Source organism: Poromitra crassiceps (genome assembly GCF_964638095.1).
Source record: "Poromitra crassiceps genome assembly, chromosome: 21".
Taxonomy (NCBI): domain Eukaryota; kingdom Metazoa; phylum Chordata; class Actinopteri; order Beryciformes; family Melamphaidae; genus Poromitra; species Poromitra crassiceps.
The window spans coordinates 21,623,374-21,637,304 of NC_139638.1; the positions used below are offsets into that span (position 1 = coordinate 21,623,374).

General features: G+C 47.0%; 1 pseudogene across 1 annotated transcript in view; it reads right to left on the reverse strand.

Moving 5' to 3' along the window:
- The window catches only part of LOC310795336 (mothers against decapentaplegic homolog 7-like), a 13,027-nt pseudogene extending 10,289 nt beyond the window's left edge, over window positions 1–2,738 (reverse strand). The window contains exon 1 of the transcript XR_014553964.1: window positions 1,160–2,738. The product of XR_014553964.1 is annotated as a mothers against decapentaplegic homolog 7-like (transcript). The remainder of the gene's footprint in view (window positions 1–1,159) is intronic.
- Window positions 2,739–13,931: the final 11,193 nt, after the last annotated feature.

The following is a 13,931-nucleotide window of genomic DNA, read 5'->3' on the forward strand; positions in this document are numbered from 1 at the left end:
ATACTTAATAATGAACGCGTATTACTCTAACCCTAACATGAACAAACCATAATAACCACAACCAACATAACTAACCCTAAAATATTAAATAATAGGCCTATATCAATTAATAGTTAACATGAACGCCATTAGTAGCTCAATGATTAATAGACACATTACTGTGAATTCAATGTTTATACTTAATTAATCATGAAGTAGGCCTAACCCGTTAATTCATGTAGCCTTATTGTAAAGTGTTAGGGGAGAAAATAAAGTGTATTAAGATGTTGTGAACTTGAGTTGAGTTGTGATTCTTTAGGGAGAGAGGGTTGGTTTTGTGTGTGAGTCAGTGCTGTGCTGCGGCTATTGGCTTTCATTTGGCAGGCAGATAAACAGGGGGCCGCCCGCCTCGCCTGGCGCCAGGAGGGCCACTATCAGCGTCTAGGACACGGAGATACGGGCCTCTTTTGGCCGGGGACACCACGCACACACAGCCCCATGCCGCCTGCCGCCTGCCTGGAAAACTGCGCTGTGGAAAGACTGTCTGTCTGACTGTCTGACTCGCTGAACTTTTGGAAATCAGTGGTGAAAATTACGAAATAGTTTTGGACTATGCGCTATTAATGAAGTTTAAAACATCCTTGGCCTATATTTAGATGAGCAGATCACCCAAGATAAAAACATGCCGGGATAATTAGCTACCACAACAAACAAGTCTATTGATAGGGATCAAACATAAAATAGCCCAATCAGCGTTGTTATAAACATCTAACAAACTATCGCTGGGCGGGGGGGGGGGGGGGGGGGTCATATCCAGGCAGATGTAAATGATCGTTTTCATCATTATCATTATATAACCGCTGTGTTGTCACTGTCATACACTTTATTACAACATGATCACGCATTCATTGCCACATCGGCGGGCCAAGTTTGACCTTATGGAAACTCAAGATCGACAAGTGTGCCAAGAAAGGTGATGTCATTTCAATTAGGTTAATTAGGCCCTATAATAAAGGATCTCAGGTATTTATATAATATGACACATGGTTTTGACTGTGTGTGTGTGTCTTGATCTAACAGTTACACACACGCTAGAACATGTCACACACGTACATTACTATTTCAGAACAGTGTGTTTCTTTCTGTCTGTGTGTTTTTTAGACGATTGCTGCCAGCTCACCGAGTTCACAAAGCCTGCTCATGTGGTGCGGGTTGCAGCAGACGAGCTCCGGGTTGGTTTTCCCATAGGATTCACAGCACGACAGCCTCTTCAGCTCCGAGGAATGCCTGAGGTCCGGCCACCTGAACACTTTGTAGAGCAGCAAGGGGAGGGAGTAAGACTGTTGACCCACTTTGGCGTCCACTTTGCCGGGCAGGAGCAAGCAGGGGCTCCGGGCGCCCCCCTTGGACTCCACCGCCTGCAAAAGCACCTCCAGTTGTCTCTCTTTGATCTTCCTCAGTATCGAGTGGGTCAACGCCTTCAGTTCAGCCTCCGACCCGTTGCCGTTGCCGCTGCTGCTGGCGTTGTTGGTCTTGTTGGCGACCTTTGCCGTTTTGCCCATGCAGCAGCCCCCGGAGCCCCCATGCGTGCCGCCGCCGCCGAGTCTGTCCGACGCGCCGCCCTCCCCGTCGCCGCCCTCGGCGGGCGCACGGCTCCTCCACAGTCGCCGGACGAGCCCCGATCGTTTGGTCCTAAACATGCGGGACGAAAAGAGGGTTCCCCGGCTAAAAAACGAGCATGGTGTCCGCAAATCATGAAGATTCCGGGATCCGAGTCCAGGCAATGACAAGCAGCCTGAGATAATACGGTGGAAAAACCGGGAGCCGATGCCTAAGCAGAGGCAATCTGTAGCATACGCCAGTCTCTATTGCCTACCCGTCTAAACTAGATAGCAGAAAAGCAGTCAAGATTCATATGACTGTCGCCACTTAGGGGGGTGATCGAACATCACCCTAAAATAGCCTATTTAAGACTAGAATAATCAACCTAATAGCAATGTATAAACATCTAGATTTGCAGGGGGAAACCGCTGCAACAGAGCAGCGTTAAATGTTACAATTTATTCGCGGTGTGGTGTCCAGGCTAGTGCCGAGCTTGCTCTCTCAACTAGCCCATAGAAAACACCGATTTTCAGCGAATAAATCGGGTCAAATTCTCTGCATATCCATCACACATTTGTGTCTGGTGGTATATCGTGCAAATTTGATAACAAGGGCCCAATTAAGCCTAAACGCGGTGGTCACAATTATTCCATGAAAAAAACCGAAGCTCGCCCCCGTGTCTTCTTCAAGAGCAATATAATCCACAAAAATCCTCGATCCGACTGCACAGAGAAAGGCTCTACCACCAAGGCCTGTTTTTTTTTAATTCCATTATCATCTAAATATGACGGCCGTCTGCAGAGGAGGTGCGCTTCGGGTAAAATGTTGGAAGGAATGGTGGTGAGCCTCGTCCAAAAAAGCCAGGGAGCAAATCCAGGACTGATCCAGACTGAGTAGCGCCGGGTTGAGCTGCGCTTGAAAGCGCAGAGAGAGAGAGAGGGGGAGAGAGAGGGAGAGACACAGTGCGAGAGAGAGAGAGGGAGAGAGAGAGACCCTCGGGTTACGTCCGCGGAACGAGCCTTGCTGGAGCCTGTATTCGTAGCCAATCCCTCGGATAAAATAATCCAAAAGCTCGTATCTCTCTCACACGGAGTGTCCGTGCCGAGCGGTGGTGGTGGTGATGTGTGGAGAGGGGGTAGACACACTAGTGTGGCTGCCTGGCTGCGTTGGGTGCCCTTGCTCCGTCTCCAGCGAGTCTCCAGTGCGCATTGACGCGCCCGGTCACGTGGTGTGTCTAGACACCCTGTCGCTTAAAAGAAATGTGATTGTGTTGCGCAAACAACAGATCAAGTAGAGCCCGCACACACGCACGGACGCACGCACACGCACGCACACACACACACACACGGACGCGCGCACGCACGCACGCGCGCACACACACACACACACTGACACAACACACAACAGAAAAACGTTTCAGGGGCAGGAAAGTTAACATAAAAAAAAAAAAATAGTTTAAAGTTGAGGAACAGAACGAAGCGGTTGGGAAACTCGCAGTACACTCGGACTAGATACAACTCTGTCAGTTCATTCCAGTTTAATTAAATAGGCTACGCTTTAAGAATGGTAAAATATGAATTAATATAGTCATACTGATAAGCCAATAAGCACATACGCGTCTTCCTTTCCTTCTCGCTTTATTTAAAGTATAGCCTAAAGAAAATAGTGCCAAAGCCTCAAGATAAAAGATCAGTATCCCTTTCCCCTCAGTATTTCTATTAATATTAACCGATGCCTATAATAGCCTACTGATTCTGTTATTTATTATTATTATGCTGGAGTCATCCAGTGAACTCCTGATAGATGCACTGCACTATGTGAGAATACAACACAGGCTTCCTTTTTCATTTCCCCCATCAAAACAAAAACATTTCTGTCATTGTTTTATTGATTTGTCTGGTTGCATTGCACATCTGACAGGCTGAGCCGTTCAAGCTGGGAGCGCACTGCTGCCGCCCTCTGGACATTTAACTTTCAGACTTTACACACACACACACACACACACACACACACACACACACACACACACACACACACACACACGCACACACACACACACACACACACAGGCGCGCGCACGCGCACACACACACACACACACACACACACACACACACACACACACACACACACACACACACACACACACACACACACACACACACACATACACAGACAGACAGACAACTGCACACTGCCATTCTGTGTTTGAATGATCAGTTGATGGCCAAAGTTTACACACTTTACATTTGAATGGTGCATCAATTGAGATAGTTTCCTTTTGTGCCTGACATATAGCCTACATCCGAATAATCTGCCCGCTAGACTTATTTAAAATATATATAAATATATTTATATATTTAATCAAATAAATCCACCTTTATTAGTCACAATGACAATTGGTTTGATCAATTTACGCATCCAGTTTGAGGCAGAGAGATCAGTGAGCACAGTCACGCAAGTGGAGCAATTTAATTAATAATTTATTTATTTTTAATACTGTTATCACATCTAACAGCTTTAGCAAGAAAGCACACCGATTTAAAATACTAAGATAATAATAAGAAAACATACATCAAACTGTTTGAAATCATCTATTTTTATCCGCGTCGCCTTTCTTCAATCCACAAAACAGAGGAGGCCGATAGCGTCTGTCGCTGCAGAGCCCAGACGCCCACAGGGGTCTGCTGCTGCTGCGTGTGTGTGTGTGTGTGTGTGTGTGTGTGTGTGTGTGTGTGTGTGTGTGTGTGTGTGTGTGTGTGTGTGTGTGTGTGTGTGTGTGTGTGTGTGCGTGCGTGCGTGCGTGCGTGTGTGTGTGTGTGTGTGTGTGTGCGTGCGTGTGTGTGCGTGCGTGCGTGTGTGGCGTGCGTGGTGCGCACCGTGCGCACGTGGTGGGGGTTCACTTCAATATGTTTTATTAGCATGGATGTTGGGATGACTGGCTGCTGTGTGTGTGTGTGTGTGTGTGTGTGTGTGTGTGTGTGTGTGTGTGTGTGTGTGTGTGTGTGTGTGTGTGTGTGTGTGTGTGTGTGTGTGTGTGTGTGTGTGTGTATGTGTTCGTGTGTGTGCGTGAGCGCATGCGTGTGTGTCCTCTCTGCAGTCCTAATTGTGCTCGCTAGACAGACAGTAGGGCAGCCAGGGGAGGAGACTGTGTAGGCAGCAGTATGTTAATGTGTGTCGCTGCGGGGCAGAGGGCTGGATGGCTGATAATGATGATGGGAGGGAGAGAGATGTGCGGGGGAGGGGTGTAGCAGTGGCCCAGCCCCCCACATTGTCCCGGGACCCCCCCCCCCCCCCCACACACACACACACACACACACACACACACACACACACAGGCGCCCCCAGCCCCAAATGCTTTTTAAGGTGGTCTGGAAGCAATCATTCAGCCAAAAAGCTCTGTCTGTCAGAACAGAAGAATTGTGGAAGTGACTGCAGACGCGTATAGTGCCCAACCCCCCCCCCCCTCTCCCTCCCCCACACACACTCCCTGTCCTTCCTATTGTGTGTGTGTGTTCGTGTGTGTGTGTGTGTGTGTGTGTGTGTGTGTGTGTGTGTGTGTGTGTGTGTGTGTGTGTGTGTGACTATACTCTCCAGACTCCGGGAAGTATTATAGCTAGGCTATTTTATCTCACCCGTTTTCCATTTCAGTCTGGCTGCTGGGAGTTTGCCTTGCTCTCTAGCCTGCAGCTGGTGGAGATGCAGGCTATAGAGATGCATTAGTTGAAGGTAATGTTGCACCATGCACACAGATTAGACGTCTAAACTACTACACCACTCCTCTTTATAGGGCTGTGATTATTTTCATGGATTATTAATCTGTCGATTCTCGACTCATCGATTGGTGGTTTGGTCTATAAAATGTCACAGCATGGTGACATTTTTTTTTAGCACTTTGCACCCAAAGGTAATTAGTTATGCTGTCATAGAAGACGGAAGAAACCAGAAAATATATACACACATTTAAGAAGCTGGAAGGAGAGGATTTTAGTAGCCTATATATTTTTTGGTCTTAAAAATTAGTCTAAACGATGAATCGATTATTATAGGGGGGGAGTTGCAGATTAATTGTAATCGTTGCAAAGATTAGGCTACAACACCCATAGTTGGTTCAAACCCCACCACCATACTAATTAAAACAGAAAATAAAAAAGATAGTATTAATTGGTACAACCAACCAACCAACCAACCAACCAACCAACCAGCGTTTCATCTGATTCAAGAGATACAATAGGAATAGGCTAAAAAAAACAATACAGAGGAAGAACAATGATTGATATTCTAGATAGCAGTCCTGGCCTTTATACTATCATTCATTCAGACACAGTGGCTGCTTCCAGACAAGGGGGGTCATGCATATGCAATTAAAGGGGTGAGGCTTAAGCGGCCCACTCAAAAGTGACACGAGGATGATGGCACACAGAGAGCTCGCGTCTGCAAAGGGCGATAGAAGACAACTTTAATTAAAAAGATAGAGACCCCCACAAAAGACCAAAACGCCCACGTGTGTAAATGTCACTGCGTAATTAAAATAAAATAAGAATCCTCAGTTGAAAAGGGAGAAGCTGCTGCATGTTCTTCTACTCACAGCTGATTGTCTTGACAAACCAACCATCTGCCAACATGTCTCAAGTGCTGGTTTCACTATGAGAGAGAGAGAGAGAGAGAGAGAGAGAGAGATTGACCCAGACCTACATTAGCTCCAGGTCGACCTGTCTTGACTTTTAGCCAGGTGACTTTTCAGTGAACTGTTAGAGGCCACAGAGAGGTCACACTGAGAATTACCACACATCCCCCATCATTTCCAAAGTCCACAGTTAACAATTCCGCCCAATGAGGAAGCTCCGATCGTTACAATAAGCGCTAGAGCAGATAGACATTGCACTCCAGTCTTGCGAGAGACATAGATACACAGTAGATTAGCAAAAGTGATATTATGACCTAACTGCTCAAATGAGTCTTCCCCTTCACATTTCATTGGGTTTTTTTAAATCCCAAACCTGAAAAGATTCACAACAGCAGGGATATCTCAAATAATCTGTACGACTCATACTACCCATTAACTCGGCAATTAAAAGTATAGTTATATGGTCAGAATAAATCAGATATATTCATGATTGTTTCCCCTTAGTGAATTAAACAAATAAAGCTAGTTTAAAAGATTTGGAGGGTTAAATTCCAGGTGGACATGTGTTCTATGTCAATGAACCCACGATTACAGTTTAATATTTGTATTATTATTTGTTTTACTGGCCAGCTAGATAGCTAGCTGACCATTTTCATGTTTTTCTTTGCTTAGATTTGTTGTTTATTCTGTCTTCTATTCTTTTACGTTGTGCTTTTGTGTTTTAATTATTGTGTGTCATGTAATGGATATTTTATCTGGACCCCAGGAAGACTAGCTGATGTTGTCTCGGCGGCATCTAACGGGGATCCTTTTAATAAACAAATCAGAATCAGAATCAGAATCAGAATCAGAATCACTTTTATTGCCACAGTATGCAAGTTACATACGAGGCATTTGTCTTAGTGTCTGTATGCATCGTAGCGGTCACATCAATATAGAGCGATAAAGAAGTAGGAAGATAACTAAAGACAATCACAAAGTTGCAAGTGCAATCAAATCAAGTAAATATATACAATATGTACATGAGTGGTGAAGTGTTCCGTGGATGATAAATATGAATTTACGTTGAATTTACATGAGATTTACAGACTGGAGTTAAATAGTCGTTAAATAGGCAGTGGATTTACATGCATTTACAGTTGGAGTTAAATAAGAAAAAAGAGAGACAAATAGTTGTCAAAATATCGTTCATAGGTTCGTAGGCTAGGCTATATTGTCATCCGCATGTTTAACGTTTTCATATTAAAACGTTGAAGATTGAAAGATCGAAGTCAATGTACGGCCATTTTTTGTTTTTCGACTCCATGTAAAGTTGTTCAAAATGTCACTTCATAACAATGCCCCTGTGGTCGTTGTAATATTGCGGGCTAACCCCTCAGTGCGTCTCCATATGCTGCGAGCCAGCGTCGCCTCCCCCTTGTTGTGTGACCTAATCCTAAAGCCGTTGAGCCTGGCAACCTTCCCTCGTTGCCATGGTAATCTGTCATATTAATGAGTCCCGTGTCACTAGGGGCAACCGGTAGCGAGTACAGAGCACACTTGAGAGTGGTCTCTGGTGCCCTACTTTACACACAACTCAAGATGATGGTGCCGCCCTGCTGTGCCCCGCCTCCACCTCTGGGGCCAACATGTGGAATCCAAAAAACACTACATCCTAACCGAAACCTCAAGGAGAAAAAAAGAACCAACCTTTAAAATACTAAATAAACTACTCATCCCAGTCAATCCTCTCTGGTCAATCCATCTCCCTGCTGTCACCTGAAATGGGAGCCCCCCCCTGGTAAGGTGACCCCCTGCACCATATAGGAACAAGGAGGGCCATGTCACTTTTGTGTAAAGCTCCCCTCGACCATCTGGCACTGCTATAATGGAGCAGGAGAGAGAGAGAGGGAGACAGACAAGAGAGACAAGAGACAGGAGACAGACTCAGAGAGAGAGAAGGGAGGGACAGACAGACAGACAGAGAGGAAAGAGACAAGAGAGAGAGAAGAGGGAGACAGCTAGGGAGACAGACAGACAGACACAGAGAGAGAGAGAGACAGGAGAGGGAAGAGGGAGACAGAGAGAGAGACAGAGAGACAGACAGACAGCCAGACAGACAGAGAGAGACAGGAGAGAGAAGAGGGAGACAGAGAGAGAGACAGACAGACAGAGAGGAGAGAGACAGGGGAGAGAGAAGAGGGACACAGAGAGGGAGACAGACAGACAGACAGACAGACAGAGAGACAGGAGAGGGAAGAGGGAGACAGACAGACAGAGAGGAGAGACACAGGAGAGAGGGAAGAGGGAGACAGAGAGAGAGACAGACAGACAGACAGACAGAGAGAGAGAGACAGGAGAGGGAAGAGAGAGACAGGAGAGCGAAAAGGGAGACAGACAGACAGACAGACAGAGACAGGAGAGAGAGAAGAGGGAGACAGAGAGACAGACAGACAGAGAGGAGAGACACAGGAGAGAGAGAAGAGGGAGACAGAGACAGACAGACAGACAGAGACAATCAGCCAATCCAATGGATAGCCTTTCCTCATGCATGCTGTCTTTGACTGTAACCTGCCAGTGACCCTGGGCTGAAAATGGGCCAGTCTTTACATCAAATTGCATCAATTATATGGCCATCGACTAGAAGAGCATTTCAGGCCAACACAATAGAGACGTGAGGAGGCATGGCATTCCCTCTCCACCAACACACTGGGCAGCATTGTGCCACAAACTTGACCCATTAAGTATGGGAGCAAATAAGAGTCATGAAGATTTTGAGCTTGTTGAAATGCTGTGTGTGTGCGTGTGTGTGTGTCTGTGTGTGTGTGTGTGTGTGTCCGTGAATAAGCTTTGTACACACAGAGAGAATTTGCCCATCTGTAAAAAATAAAAAAAATTAATAAAAAAGTACCTGTAGAAATATCTTGTGCAGCTGCGAAAAAGTGTTGTGTAGTGAGGAATCTTTGTCAGTCGTTTTTGGATAATAGCCTCCCTGCAGTATACAGTGCATGCCCCGCCTCCCTCCAGTATACAGTGCATGCCCCGCCTCCCTCCAGTATACAGTGCATGCCCCGCCTCCCTCCAGTATACAGTGCATGCCCCGCCTCCCTCCAGTATACAGTGCATGCCCCGCCTCCCTCCAGTATACAGTGCATGCCCCGCCTGGAGTGCTTGGTCAACTAATCCCTCCTGCTGTAACCAGAATGTCTGCCATGCCAGAGCCATTACATTTTTTTAAATATATACATTTTGTTATACTAATGTGATAAAATGTTGGCACATTTTAAAGAAAATTATGAAGAAGTACTGTATTTCATGAGGACAGAAATGTTGCTGCATAACAGGAATGACCCATAAAGCAAAGGTTCGTTATGAACCACAAATGTTGACCTTTTTGACCTCTGTGTATTACATGTTGCTCTACTGTTTATAACTCAACTGAGCATGAGCAGAGCTTTCAATGGAGCCTAATATGAAGGCTCTATGACAATTTTGAGAAAACAAAACTTTTTGAGCTGAAAATTGGCAGCCATCTTGGATTTGAAGGTTAATTTTTTTTGTAAAATAATCAAAATTACGTAAATGATTAATTCCTTGACCCAAACACCTAGATGGTGTTTGTCTTGGAACGCCCATACAGGCTCTAGGAACGCCCACAATAGACGCTGGGTTAGCCTGGGGGCGGGGTCAGGGTGGGGTACATTCCCCCGTTCTATCCATTCAGCAAAGTTAGAATTTAGCTGAACCAGAGATGGGAAGTAACTTAGTACACAAATACTTTGTTACTGTACAGGTATCTGTACTTTACTGGGTATTTTCAGACTTTGTACTTTTACTCCCTACATTTTAATAGACATATCTGTACTTTCTAGTCCTTACATTTTCAAAACAGGCTAGTTACTTTAATTTTAATGCATGACACAGAAAAATGACGTCTGTCCCTCTCTCTTGTCACACATCCAAAACAAGACAAGGAGTCTAAATAAGGCGTGCCTGATGATGTCACTTTAATAAATCACAGATGATGTCATCAGTGATGTCACTCGAACAATTGCATAGTGATGTCGAGCATAGTAATGTCATCAGTGAGTGCAGCGATGTCACTTGAGCAATTGTGATGTCATCAGTGAGTGATGTCTTCAGTGATGTCACTCGAGCAATTGTGATGTCATCAGTGACTGATGTCATCATGTTATTATCATGTCATCATGTAATAATGATGTTATGTGACAGATCTGAAGGCATGGCTGTTCAAGCACTGCATACCAACGCGTGGGTCTATTATGCCGCCTGGGTAGGAGACCTGGACGAACTGAAGAGCCTGCTGCCGGAAGACCACTTGAGAAGGCAGATCAATGAGATGTTTAACGATAGGTTTACCCCTCTGGGGGCTGCAGCCTGGCGGGGTCATGCTGCCTGTGTGGACTACTTGATCACCCAGGGAGCACAGGTAAACCAGGTGAGAGACGAGCGTGACTGGACACCTCTCTACCGGGCCGTGGGCTCTGGTCACCTGGACTGTGTCCAGATCCTCCTGGAAGCCGGGGCCGACCCCAACAGAGGTGAAGGCATGCACCTCACCACGGTCTACTGTGCTGCCTGGTTTGGAAGGCTGGAGATACTGCAGGAACTCATCAGGTGCGGTGCTGCTCTTGCTTTTGACATAGATGCCCTCGAGATGTCTCCTCTCCACATCAGTGCTCACAACAACCACATGGACTGCTTCCGCCTGCTGCTCCAGGCCGCTGGCGTTCTGACCCGTGACGTGGCTTCTCTCCTGCTGGAGAAGATGCTGCATTACAGGTGCAACATGGCCTTCGTCCAGCTGCTGCTGGACCACGGCGCCGACCCGGCCCTGGTGACCACAGAGCAGGCACAGCTGGAGGAGAGGGCGGATCCCGAGGCTCTCAGGGTCTTTCTGGAGGCCAAGAGATGTCCTCGCAGTCTGGCCCACGTGTGTCGGATCTGGATCCGCCAAGCGCTGGGCACACATCGCCTGATCCAAGTCCACTCCCTACCACTAACACAAGTGATGAAGGACTTCGTGCTCCACCAAAACTGAGTTGAAGCTTGTAGTAGGGGGTCAGTTTATTTGTTTTAATTTGCTAGATTTAGTTCTTCAGTGACTGTGTTTCAAACAAATCCAGGACCAGAGATGATATACTAGGGCTGCACAATTAATCGCAATAAAATCGCAATCTCGATTCATACAAAGCGCCGATCTCATGACGTCGATTCTGATGCATTTTCATTTGGGACATCAGCTTCATTAAACAAGCGCTCCTACTTTCGTGACGAAGTGAGGAGGCGGAGCAGTCAAGAGAACTGAGAAGAGAAAAACAAAGGCTCTCTGACGGCGAGGCAGTCAGGCAGACCCAGGGCCGGCCCCCTGGCGCCCCCTCGTGGCGCTGGGCCCGGGCAGACCCCCGCAAAGGTGAGAAACGGCCCATTGAAAAGTGATAATGAAGGGGAGGTACGGTGGTGCAGTGGTAAGCACTATCGCCTCACAGCTCGAAGGTCGTGGGTTCGATTCCCACCTGGGGACGAGGTGAACGCTGAAGGAATGCGTGCCCGTCCGCATGTCCTCGAGTGCCCACCGCCCGGGTGGGGTCGGCAAAAGGGCCTTTCTGTGTGGAGTTTGCATGTTCTCCCCGTGCCTCCCGGGGGTTTCCTTCATATAGGAACCCCCTTCACAAAAACATGCAATATCCTGGTTGCTAATGTGGTTCCTCCTCTGATCGTTAAGGGCGCCTGTTCAGAGGGAGGGTAACTGGTTGGAATAGCGTGAACCTCCCACGTGCTATGTCCTACCGGTGAAGCTTCCTCTGTCAGGTGAAAAGAAGCGGCTGGCTGACTGCCCATGTCTCGGAGGAAGCATGGAGCCAGTCTCGGCTCTCCCCAGATCGGCAGAGGATGGAGTAGCAACCAGGATTGAGAAATCAAACTAATGGGGGATAAAATGGGATAAAAAAATCGGGAAAAAAATATTTAAAAAAGAAAAAAGAAAAGTGACAATGAAAGCAGCAGTACTACTAACTACAGGTCTCACTCTCAAATGACCCTATCAGCACATGAATAGAATGTGCTGATCTCTGCGCGTTGCAAAACGAGGAAGCGCTACTCTGCCCTCTCCTTTTGCAACTTGAATGTTGCATTTATACAATCAGCAGCGAGCAAACGTGGAGACAGAATTGCAAGGTGGATATGACCCACAAGACCGTTAAGAACAAGTTGTTAGAGCTCTTCAACCTAGTAGATCAAGTTATTGAGAAACCACGAGACCACATCAGTCTTGAGGACATGGGGCTGATCTGGCGGCTAGCCGCCCCCCCACGCCTGATGACCGCGAGGCTAGGAAACGGGATGGCTCAGAATACCGCTGGAATGACTACCATGATCAAATCTGTGCTATCACCTTCTTCATGCCAAATCATCATCATCAATGACAAGTATGACCTTCCTTCCCCTTCAGCATCAAGGATGATGAGCACGATCGTCGGGCTGCAAAACATCCACACATCCCAAATGTTCTCCCCAAGCCTGAAGACAAGTTCCCACGAGCTGCTGCGTTCAATCAACTCATGGTCAACTCAGGAAACAAGGTCAGACTGCAGAAGCTCGTGAAGGAACAGTTGGAAGCACAAGTAGGTCGGGTGCGGGGTGACATCATATACTGCGAGGGAGAAACGTCAACCAACTTGGGCACTGGCGTGGCAAGCGGGGACTATGTCTTCAAGCATCCAGAGGATGATACAATGCTACTCTCTGCCTATGCTAAGCTGAGGACCATGAACTACGCTGGAACAGTTGCATTGGACTGTGAGGACACAGACGTTTTTGTCCAAGCGGCTTATGTCTCGCAAACAACTCCAAGGTGATCCGCTGATTAAACACAATCATGCATTCATGCCGTGCATGATCTCAGAAGACGCTGCAGAAATCATCATACCTCTCTCTCCATGTCATCTATAGAGAGCCGCAGGGATGACGTATTTTTGTAGTTGGAACGCCGAAGTCGCGGACTTCCGGGTTCTTCACTGTTTCTGCCTATGGGATTTTTGAATGGGTTTTTGGTGCGATGCTTCAAATACGGTCTGCTTGTGTTCAGCGGGATAATCTTCACACATGAGGACCACTTTTATGAGTTTTGAAGCGTAAATGCGAGCCCTAGAAGTAAAAAGCTCGTGCTAAGCTAATCCAGAACTACACAGTGTCGCATAGGCTTCCCCGTCACGTCACCGCTCAACCTGGAGTGTTGTTGATGTGTGCGCTGCTGTGCACTGATTACCCTGGGCTGAACCAGGTGAGGGAAAGAGAATTTCCATGTTCGTCCTTTGAAGTGATGACGTTATAGACAGTCGGCATGTGTGGGAACGCCCACAAAATGTTATACGGCTGGCGCGCGAGTGGGGTAAAACCGCCCATATATCTAGATGGGATGACTCACCAAAAAGGAAGGTGTCTAACGACAGTTTTGGGGATTCTAGAGCAGAACACAAGACGTCTGCTCAGATGTGCGTTTACTGCGGTGGTTGAATCCCTGATCGTGTCTGCCTGGGCTGGGCTAGCAGCTAAATTCTAACTTTGCTGAATGGATAGAACGGGGGATTTACCCCACCCTGACCACGCCCCCAGCCAGGCTGAGCCAGCTAACCCAGCGTCTATGACGAGACATCGCCTCAACCTATTGACGTATAATATCCCTGTCGACTCAACAGTGTACCGTAGTCTCATTTAGCCGTTT